This window comes from Ambystoma mexicanum, chromosome 4q (genome assembly GCF_040938575.1).
Source record: "Ambystoma mexicanum isolate Mex_15411 chromosome 4q, UKY_AmexF1_1, whole genome shotgun sequence".
Taxonomy (NCBI): Eukaryota; Metazoa; Chordata; class Amphibia; order Caudata; family Ambystomatidae; genus Ambystoma; species Ambystoma mexicanum.
In genome coordinates this window covers 872,029,697-872,041,124 of record NC_090928.1, presented here as the reverse complement: position 1 = coordinate 872,041,124, position 11,428 = coordinate 872,029,697, and positions in this window count along the sequence as shown.

Genomic DNA, 11,428 nt, shown 5'->3' with positions numbered 1-11,428 from the left:
TGGCGAGCAAAAAGTTTTTGCGTTTCTCTCTGGAACCCCCCATAGTCCTGTAACAATGGATCATTATGGGTCACCAACGGCACCGACCAATCCGCTGCACTTCCACTCAAGTATGATAGGACGAAAGCTACCAGGGCTTGGTCATTTGGAAACGCCCCAGGGCGACAAAGGAAATGAAGGCGACACTGATTTATGAATGCTGCATACTTCCGTGGGTCGCCCGAAAACTTTTCTGGTGGTGCCTGGGGAACTGTTCCAGGCAGCGTGATCTGTACTGGTGTGGGGGTATAAGATGGTGAGATAGGATTTTGCATCGGTGGAGTTCCCCCAGGCACAGGAGTCTGACCTGCCTGCGATTGCAAGAGCTGTCTACCGATCTCCTCAGTGCGATCCTTGGTCACTATTAGGTCTCTTCGGAGTGCATTAGTCTCTTGTCGGGCTGAAAGAACCTCGGCACGAAGGTTCCCCCAATCGATTTCTGATGTCTCCATGGCGCCCAGGTGGATTATTTATGTGAGGCTTCGCGTTCTATTACGTTCACCTGGTATCCACGGGGACGCCACCCAGCCAGTTAGTCGTTGGTGCCCTCTTCAGGAATTCCACCCTGTTATCGAAGTTGGTGGGCTCTCTGTCCTGCTTTCTGGGCAGGGGCGCGTTGTCTTTCGTGGGCACGTGCGGTCCAGTTACTTCACTGACAGTGGCCCAAGTAATGTCTTTCAGGTAGGTCTTATTGCGGTTTAAGGAGTTGTTATTCTTGCATGCCTTATCTCTGTTCGGTAATGTCTCTTTTTTTATCTCCCTTAGGTGTGTGGAGCGTCCGCTTGGCGAACTGGGTAGTGTGGTTCTCGTCGGTAAATGGTGGTGCACAATAGCGCTATGATACGGTAAGTAGGCGCTTTGCGCAGCGCGGCGATGTCTTGTCTTCACTGACCTGTGTTTTCTCTTTTGTGTAGGTTGCTGTGTGCTCCCAGTGCGGATGGAGTTCCGGAGCTATACCGGTCGAACAACCACCAGCCAGGTAAGTCTCTAAGCAATTTGTGGTTGAAATGTCTCCACTACCTTCTTTAATGATGTCTTTCTTCCTTTCTCAGGTCCCTCGATCCGGGTGGCGAATCATCCACACGGAGCTACCCAGGAGCTGTGAACAGTGAAGGATGGAGATTGCAGGTAAGATTCTGCTGCTAACGATGTTCTTTGTTGTTTTCTGCAGGTCTGGATCTTGCCAGGCTCGTGAGAAGCTGGACACGGTGAGCGGCACGTTGCTAGTAGCAAAGTAACGCGAAGCATGTTGTCTTGTTCGGGTGTGATTTAAATAGTCTCTGCAAAGTAGTCCAGGTAAAGTAGTCCCTAGGCCACCACACCCAAAACACTATACTGCATAGCTTGGTTCTAGGAATCAAGCTATGTGGATGCCTCCATGTTGGCTGAAAGCCTGAATAAAGTAGTTCCTTTAGCTGATATCTTTCCCTGTTTATGACCATGGCACCAAAGGTGCCAGGACTGGCCCCAAGAGGGTCTGTGAAGCGGTTGTCAGGCCTTATTTGCGATCCGAAGTCTGATTCCACCTGGCCAATGGGCTTGCCAGTGGGGATCAGGGCTGAGGGTCGTGACAGTCTCTTTATTACCGGAGGGGTGAAGGACAAGTAGAACGAGCTAATCACATGATCAAGGAAACAATTCAACAAGCAATGGCATGCGGCGACAACTGTGATGCAGTATAAGAAACAACATCAGCCCACAGAGTAAAAATGAATTCTTCCACAGAAGGCACTCAATTCCAGCTAATGAGAGGATGAAAGGCCAACACTAAGCTGAATCCAGCATGGACATATTATATGAACAAAGAGCAAGCCATAGATACTCCTAAGATCTAGGGAACGGCGACAAGCATCCCGAAGCATCAAAGAGAAAACTTTGAGACACAGATAATTGTGGGAGACATTGTGAAAATATGAATGCCCCAGAAGGACAATGACACCTCATCGAAGTATAGTCGACCATTGACTGTCACAGATGTACATCAAGACATTATAACAGCTGAAGGTGACAAGAAATGGAACATGGCCACGGTGGCAAGAAATTGAACAGGGCTAGGGTAGTGCTAGACTAGAGGAAGAGAAGAAGTGAAATAAGTGACAAGCGCACCCCACGGCGAGTTCACAGTTTTCACCTTACAGTACCAATCAACAGTTCAACACACCAACCAATGAAGAAGCAACCATGCCAAGTAGAGGGGAGGAAAATAGAAGATGCATGGAAGACATTAAACGACACGAAGAAGACACATCATTTCAGTCAAGCAAAGAGAGACACAGCAGAAGAAGAGTTCCAGAGAGGTTCAGTCAGTATGAACGTTATTCATCTCAGCCAATGAGAACTTTTAAAAGAACAATAGTGGATGAGGTAGCGATGCGTTGGTGTGACTCGGTCCTGCATCAAGACGGCACCCTACTCCTAGTGTGGAGGCGTCACTGGGTGCGGCAAACCAGACAGCGTCCGAGAGAACGCTCCCGCACAGCTCTCCTAACTCCATGGAGAAAAGCACTCCACCAACCTCAGCAGGGTGTCTGTTTAAAGAGGTTAATTTATGTAAACAATAAAGCATCATTGAAGCAATTCAGACCGCCGTGCATGTGTTGAACAACTACAACAATTGTATGTACATATGTGCATTTCTACAGCCACTTCTTCTGTCTTGCCATGGGTCTCTTAAATCCTCGCTCATAACCCATGACCATGAGGGAGGAAATCCATCAGCATTGGTGGGTTGATGGGTGTTGTGGCACTGCAGGCTTTGCCATCAGCACTGGGAGGTTGATGGGTGGTGTGGCACTGCAGGCTTTGCCATCAGCACTGGGAGGTTGATGGATGTGTGGCACTGCAGGTTTTGCCATCAGCACTGGGGTTGCTGGGTGGTGTGGCACTGCAGGCTTTGCCATCAGCACAGGGGGGTTGGCGGGTGGTATGGCACTGCATGCTTTGCCATCAGCACTGGTGGGTTGGGGGTGGTGTGGCACTGCAGGCTTTGCCATCAGCATTGGTGGGTTGGGGGTGGTGTGGCACTGTAGGCTTGCTTTGCCATCAGCACTGGTGGGTTGGGGGTGGTGTGGCACTGCAGGCTTTGCCATCAGCATTGGTGGGTTGACGGGTTGCCATCAGCACTGGGAGGTTGATGGGTGGTGTGTTATGCAGAATTGTATGCAGTACCCTTTGGGAACACCACACACAATTAGGACTACAAATAACAGTACAAACTCACCTTTGGTACAAGCCTGTACTACACAATAAAGTGGTAGCGATGGCTGAGCAGCCAGACTTATCTCAAGAGTAACGTGAGCAGTATCAATAGTTACACAAAGGATAGCAATTGCTATGATTCAAACAAACACTGACTCAAGGTTTCTGAGTAAAAGAATATCCATTTATTTACACATCATTTATTAAACATTTCACTATTATCAAGCAGTTGAAAAATCATGATCCTAATACATTACACCACACCCAATAGATTCTGGACAAGTTAGGCTCAAAATGAAGTGTGAGCAAAATAGCACTCCAGTAATAAAAAGGGAGGTGAAGACAAAGTTAGACAAAAGTTGAGCAGCACCAACAAGTAAGTAAGCAGGGCAATCTAGAAAAAGGAACTACAGTGAGGGAATCAAATCAAGGGGCCAGGGCCAAAGTCAATGGACCAAAGTCTTTGCAGAGGATCACACAGTTTAGGGTAGTTTGTGGTTAAGTCTTTGCCAAGAGTTCAGAACGATAGTTGGTTGGATGAAAAGTTACTTTAAAGAATAGAGAAGGACAAGCCCTCGGATTGGCGAAAGATTTGACACAATTTCACCGCGGTCCGACGAAACAAACAACCGGGTTAGCACAATACCTTTAGAGCAGAAGAATGCTGTAGCTGAGGTAGAAATTCCTGGCAGGTCCTGCAGGCTCACGGTTCCTGAAGCGACTGTCGGACTGACAAGAATGAGGGAGACTGGAGGGTCCTGCACTGCCCAGGGAAGAAACCAGCAGGGGGCAAAGCGACGAATAAAAGGGGCACTCCTTAAAACTCGAGCAGGGTCCGTTCCTCCTGGCTATCCGGTTCACTGTAGCTGTGCACAGCAAATTCGGTCAGATGAGGGAGGTCTGGCTTGCAGTTTTGCAAACTGGTTGTTCCCACCGGCTCAAAGGGAGAAGATTCCTTGCAGATCTTCCCTGTCGTCGAAGTTTGGAGATTCTGACCCGCAGCAGGGCTTCACCGGAAGGTTCAGCTGTGGTAGAGGTCCTCTTCTGACAGCTTCTCTTTGGTTCTCTTGATCCAGTGGCGACTCTGCCTTCTCAGTCCCAGAGACCTGCTTTTTATGCAGTTTTCCCCCATTCACCCAGCCTGGCTGTTAATCACACAGCAGGGTGTCTGTCCCGCCGGGACAGTCACCACAGCCAATCATACCAGAGTGCAACATGGTTCTTCAAGGAGACCCTGTGCAGGGAGTCTCAAACCTCTCTCTCACATCCTGTCCCCTTCAGACATTTAGGCGCATAAGGAGGGCTTCTGTGCAGGAGCCCGCCAAAGGTTGGCGAACAAAGGAATCAAACCTGGTTTGGCACGCAGAGTAAAACACGAGAAAGACTTTTACAAAAAGAAATGGTGAATAAACTCAGCTGCAACCGTATAAAAGTAAATATGGTCCAGCGAGTTTAAGTTTGAGGCTACTAAGATAGCCTAAAACAATACCATGGCTATTTAAAATAACCGCGGTAGAAAAAATAGGGTAGTTACCACTGCCACCAGCCAAATCTTATTGAAAAGGGAACGAAACAATGTTCCATGAGAAACAGACAAAAAGGGATAAATATTAACCCTTTCCAGAACTCTATGTAAGATAGTTTGTACTGGGTCTGTGAGTTTAAAAAGACTAATAAAGGCAATGGCAACTTTACATGTTCTGGAGACAGTAGTCAGTCCCAGAAAATGGAGTCTGAGTTTTGAAGTCGGAAAAAGACAACCCTGTGTTACTGCACTGAAGGTTCTGTGTAACACGCAGTAAAAAGATGATGTCTATGGAGTAGGGGAGGCTCCACAGTCTATGAACACCAGAACATGTTAAACACACACAGCAAAACACATGTAAGAGTGGGAAAAAGGCTCTCACTCTTTCCAGGTGAAAAAAATACAGAAAAGCTGCTGGGGAACTCAGTAGGTAGGGGAAATTAGGCATTCTGGAGAATTATCCCTAACATGGTGTGGCACTGCAGGCTTTGCCATCAGCACTGGGAGGTTGATGGGTGGTGTGGCACTGCAGGCTTTGCCATCAGCACCGGGGAGTTGATGGGTGGTGTGGCACTGCAGGCTTTGCCATCAGCACTGGGAGGTTGATGGGTGGTGTGGCACTGCAGGCTTTGCCATCAGCACTGGTAGGTTGATGGGTGGTGTGGCACTGCAGGCTTTGCCATCAGCACTGGTAGATTGATGGGTGGTGTGGCACTGCAGGCACTGGTGGGTTGATGGGTGGTGTGGCACTGCAGGCTTTGCCATCAGCACTGGTGGGTTGCTGGGTGTTGTTGTACTGCAGGCACTCGTGGGTTGATGGGTGGTGTAGCACTGGTAGGTTGATGGGTGGTGTGGCACTGCAGGCTTTGCCATCAGTACTGGTGGGTTGGTGGGTTGTGTGGCACTGCAGGCTTTGCCATCAGCACTGGTGGGTTGATGGGTGGTGTGGCACTGCAGACTTTGCCATCATCACCGGGGGGTTGATGGGTGGTGTGGCACTGCAGGCATTGCCATCAGCACTGGTAGGTTGATGGGAGGCGTGGCAATACAGACACTGGTGGGTTGATGGGTGGTGTGGCACTGCAGGCTTTGCCATCAGCACTGGTGGGTTGATGGGTGGTGTGGCACTGCAGGCTTTGCCATCAGCACTGGTGGGTTGGTGGGTGGTGTGGCCCTGCATGCTTTGCCATCAGCACTGGTGGGTTGATGGGTGGTATGGCACTGCAGGCTTTGCCATCAGCACTGGTGGGTTGGTGGGTGGTGTGCCACTGCAGGCTTTGCCATCAGCACTGGTGGGTTGATGGGTGGTGTGGCACTGCAGACTTTGCCATCAGCACCGGGGGGTTGATGGGTGGTGTGGCACTGCAGGCACTGGTGGGTTGATGGGTGGTGTGGCACTGCAGGCTTTGCCATCAGCACTGGTGGGTTGCTGGGTGGTGTTGCACTGGTAGGTTGATGGGTGGTGTGGCACTGCAGGCTTTGCCATCAGCACTGGTGGGTTGGTGGGTTGTGTGGCACTGCAGGCTTTGCCATCAGCACTGGTGGGTTGATGGGTGGTGTGGCACTGCAGACTTTGCCATCATCACCGAGGGGTTGATGGGTGGTGTGGCACTGCAGGCATTGCCATCAGCACTGGTAGGTTGATGGGAGGCGTGGCACTACAGGCACTGATGGGTTGATGGGTGGTGTGGCACTGCAGGCTTTGCCATCAGCACTGGTGGGTTGATGGGTGGTGTGGCACTGCAGGCTTTGCCATCAGCACTGGCGGGTTGGTGGGTGGTGTGGCCCTGCATGCTTTGCCATCAGCACTGGTGGGTTGATGGGTGGTGTGGCACTGCAGGCTTTGCCATCAGCACTGGTGGGTTGCTGGGTGGTGTGGCACTGCAGGCTTTGCCATCAGCACTGGTGGGTTGATGGGTGGTGTGGCACTGCAGACTTTGCCATCAGCACCGGGGGGTTGATGGATGGAGTGTCACTGCAGGCTTTGCCATAAGCAGCGGTGGGTTGATGGGTGGTGTGGCACTGCAGGCTTTGCCATCAACACTGGTGGGTTGTTGGGTGGTGTGGCCCTGCATGCTTTGCCATCAGCACTGGTGGGTTGATGGGTGGTGTGGCACTGCAGGCTTTGCCATCAGCACTGGTGGGTTGGTGGGTGGTGTGGCACTGCAGGCTTTGCCATCAGCACTGGTGGGTTGATGGGTGGTGTGGCACTGCAGACTTTGCCATCAGCACCGGGGGGTTGATGGGTGGTGTGGCACTGCAGGCTTTGCCATCAGCAATGGTAGGTTGACGGGAGGCGTGGCACTACAGGCACTGGTGGGTTGATGGGTGGTGTGGCACTGCAGGCTTTGCCATCAGCACTGGGAGATTGATGGGTGGTGTGGCACTGCAGGCTTTGCCATGAGCACTGGTAGGTTGATGGGTCGTGTGACACTGCAGGCACTGGTGGGTTGATGGGTGGTGTTTCACTGCAGGCTTTGCCATCAGCACTGGTGGGTTAAAGGGTGGTGTGGCACTGCAGGCTTTGCCATCAGCACTGGGAGGTTGATGGGTGGTGTGGCACTGCAGGCTTTGCCATCAGCACTGGTAGGTTGATGGGTGATGTGGCACTGCAGGTTTGCCATCAGCACTGGTAGGTTGATGGGTGGTGTGGCACTTCAGCCTTTGCCATCAGCACTGGGAGGTTGATGGGTGGTGTGGCACTGCAGGCTTTGCCATCAGCACTGGTAGGTTGATGGGTGGTGTGGCACTGCAGGCACTGGTGGGTTTATGGGTGGTGTGGCACTGCAGGCTTTGCCATCAGCACTGGTGGGTTGATGGGTGGTGTGGCACTGCAGGCTTTGCCATCAGCACTGGTGGGTTGATGGGTGGTATGGCACTGCAGGCTTTGCCATCAGCACTGGTGGGTTGGTGGGTGGTGTGGCACTGCAGGCTTTGCCATCAGCACTGGTGGGTTGATGGGTGGTGTGGCACTGCAGACTGCCATCAGCACCGGGGGGTTGATGGGTGGTGTGGCACTGCAGGCTTTGCCATCAGCACTGGTAGGTTGACGGGAGGCGTGGCACTACAGGCACTGGTGGGTTGATGGGTGGTGTGGCACTGCAGGCTTTGCCATCAGCACTGGGAGGTTGATGGGTGGTGTGGCACTGCAGGCTTTGCCATGAGCACTGGTAGGTTGATGGGTGGTGTGACACTGCAGGCACTGGTGGGTTGATGGGTGGTGTTTCACTGCAGGCTTTGCCATCAGCACTGGTGGGTTAAAGGGTGGTGTGGCACTGCAGGCTTTGCCATCAGCACTGGGAGGTTGATGGGTGGTGTGGCACTGCAGGCTTTGCCATCAGCACTGGTAGGTTGATGGGTGGTGTGACACTGCAGGCACTGGTGGGTTGATGGGTGGTGTTTCACTGCAGGCTTTGCCATCAGCACTGGTGGGTTAAAGGGTGGTGTGGCACTGCAGGCTTTGCCATCAGCACTGGGAGGTTGATGGGTGGTGTGGCACTGCAGGCTTTGCCATCAGCACTGGTAGGTTGATGGGTGATGTGGCACTGCAGGTTTGCCATCAGCACTGGTAGGTTGATGGGTGGTGTGGCACTGCAGGCTTTGCCATCAGCACTGGGAGGTTGATGGGTGGTGTGGCACTGCAGGCTTTGCCATCAGCACTGGTAGGTTGATGGGTGGTGTGGCACTGCAGGCACTGGTGGGTTTATGGGTGGTGTGGCACTGCAGGCTTTGCCATCAGCACTGGTGGGTTGCTGGGTGGTGTTGCACTGTAGGCACTCGTGGGTTGATGGGGTGGTGTAGCACTGGTAGGTTAATGGGTGGTGTGGCACCGCAGGCTTTGCCATCAGCACTAGTGGGTTGCTGGGTGGTGTGACACTGCAGGCTTTGCCATCCGCACTGGTAGGTTGATGGGTGGTGTGGCACTGCAGGCTTTGCCATCAGCACTGGTAGGTTGATGGGTGGTGTGACACTGCAGGCTTTGCCCTCAGCACTGGTAGGTTGATGGGTGGTGTGGCACTGCAGGCACTGGTGGGTTGATGGGTGGTGTGGCACTGCAGGCTTTGCCATCAGCACTGGTAGGTTGATGGGTGGTGTGGCACTGCAGGCTTTGCCATCAGCACTGGTGGGTTGATGGGTGGTGTGGCACTGCAGGCTTTGCCATCAGCACTGGTAGGTTGATGGGTGGTGTGACACTGCAGGCTTTGCCCTCAGCACTGGTAGGTTGATGGGTGGTGTGGCACTGCAGGCACTGGTGGGTTGATGGGTGGTGTGGCACTGCAGGCTTTGCCATCAGCACTGGTAGGTTGATGGGTGGTGTGGCACTGCAGGCTTTGCCATTAGCACTGGTGGGTTGATGGGTGGTGTGGCACTGCAGGCTTTGCCATCAGCACTGGGGGGTTGGTGGGTTGTGTGGCACTGCAGGCTTTGACATCAGCACTGGTGGGTTGATGGGTGGTGTGGACTGCAGACTTTGCCATCAGCTCCGGGGGGTTGATGGGTGGTGTGGCACTGCAGGCTTTCCCATCAGCACTGGTAGGTTGATGGTAGGCGTTGCACTACAGGCACTGGTGGGTTGATGGGTGGTGTGGCACTGCAGGCTTTGCCATCAGCACTGGGAGGTTGATGGGTGGTGTGGCACTGCAGGCACTGGTGGGTTTATGGGTGGTGTGGCACTGCAGGCTTTGCCATCAGCACTGGTGGGTTGCTGGGTGGTGTTGCACTGTAGGCACTCGTGGGTTGATGGGGTGGTGTAGCACTGGTAGGTTAATGGGTGGTGTGGCACCGCAGGCTTTGCCATCAGCACTAGTGGGTTGCTGGGTGGTGTGACACTGCAGGCTTTGCCATCCGCACTGGTAGGTTGATGGGTGGTGTGGCACTGCAGGCTTTGCCATCAGCACTGGTAGGTTGATGGGTGGTGTGACACTGCAGGCTTTGCCCTCAGCACTGGTAGGTTGATGGGTGGTGTGGCACTGCAGGCACTGGTGGGTTGATGGGTGGTGTGGCACTGCAGGCTTTGCCATCAGCACTGGTAGTTTGATGGGTGGTGTGGCACTGCAGGCTTTGCCATCAGCACTGGTGGGTTGATGGGTGGTGTGGCACTGCAGGCTTTGCCATCAGCACTGGTAGGTTGATGGGTGGTGTGACACTGCAGGCTTTGCCCTCAGCACTGGTAGGTTGATGGGTGGTGTGGCACTGCAGGCACTGGTGGGTTGATGGGTGGTGTGGCACTGCAGGCTTTGCCATCAGCACTGGTAGGTTGATGGGTGGTGTGGCACTGCAGGCTTTGCCATCAGCACTGGTGGGTTGATGGGTGGTGTGGCACTGCAGGCTTTGCCATCAGCACTGGGGGGTTGGTGGGTTGTGTGGCACTTTAGGCTTTGACATCAGCACTGGTGGGTTGATGGGTGGTGTGGACTGCAGACTTTGCCATCAGCTCCGGGGGGTTGATGGGTGGTGTGGCACTGCAGGCTTTCCCATCAGCACTGGTAGGTTGATGGTAGGCGTTGCACTACAGGCACTGGTGGGTTGATGGGTGGTGTGGCACTGCAGGCTTTGCCATCAGCACTGGGAGGTTGATGGGTGGTGTGGCACTGCAGGCTTTGCCATCAGCACTGGTAGATTGATGGGTGGTGTGGCACTGCAGGCACTGGTGGGTTGATGGGTGGTGTGGCACTGCAGGCTTTGCCATCAGCACTGGTGGGTTGCTGGGTGGTGTTGTACTGCAGGCACTCGTGGGTTGATGGGTGGTGTAGCACTGGTAGGTTGATGGGTGGTGTGGCACTTCAGGCTTTGCCATCAGCACTGGTGGGTTGGTGGGTTGTGTGGCACTGCAGGCTTTGCCATCAGCACTGGTGGGTTGATGGGTGGTGTGGCACTGCACACTTTGCCATCATCACCAGGGGGTTGATGGGTGGTGTGGCACTGCAGGCATTGCCATCAGCACTGGTAGGTTGATGGGAGGCGTGGCACGGGTTGATGGGTGGTGTGGCACTGCAGGCATTGCCATCAGCACTGGTAGGTTGATGGGAGGCGTGGCACGGGTTGATGGGTGGTGTGGCACTGCAGGCTTTGCCATCAGCACTGGTGGGTTGGTGAGTGGTATGGCCCTGCATGCCTTGCCATCAGCACTGGTGGGTTTATGGGTGGTATGGCACTGCAGGCTTTGCCATCAGCACTGGTGGGTTGGTGGGTGGTGTGGCACTGCAGGCTTTGCCATCAGCACTGGCGGGTTGGTGGGTGGTGTGGCCCTGCATGCTTTGCCATCAGCACTGGCGGGTTGATGGGTGGTGTGGCACTGCAGGCTTTGCCATCAGCACTGGTGGGTTGGTGGGTGGTGTGGCACTGCAGGCTTTGCCATCAGCACTGGTGGGTTGATGGGTGGTGTGGCACTGCAGACTTTGCCATCAGCACCGGGGGGTTGATGGGTGGTGTGGCACTGCAGGCTTTGCCATCAGCACTGGTAGGTTGACGGGAGGCGTGGCACTACAGGCACTGGTGGGTTGATGGGTGGTGTGGCACTGCAGGCTTTGCCATCAGCACTGGTGGGTTGATGGGTGGTGTGGCACTGCAGGCTTTGCCATCAGCACTGGTGGGTTGGTGGGTGGTGTGGCCCTGCATGCTTTGCCATCAGCACTGGTGGGTTGATGGGTGGTATGGCACTGCAGG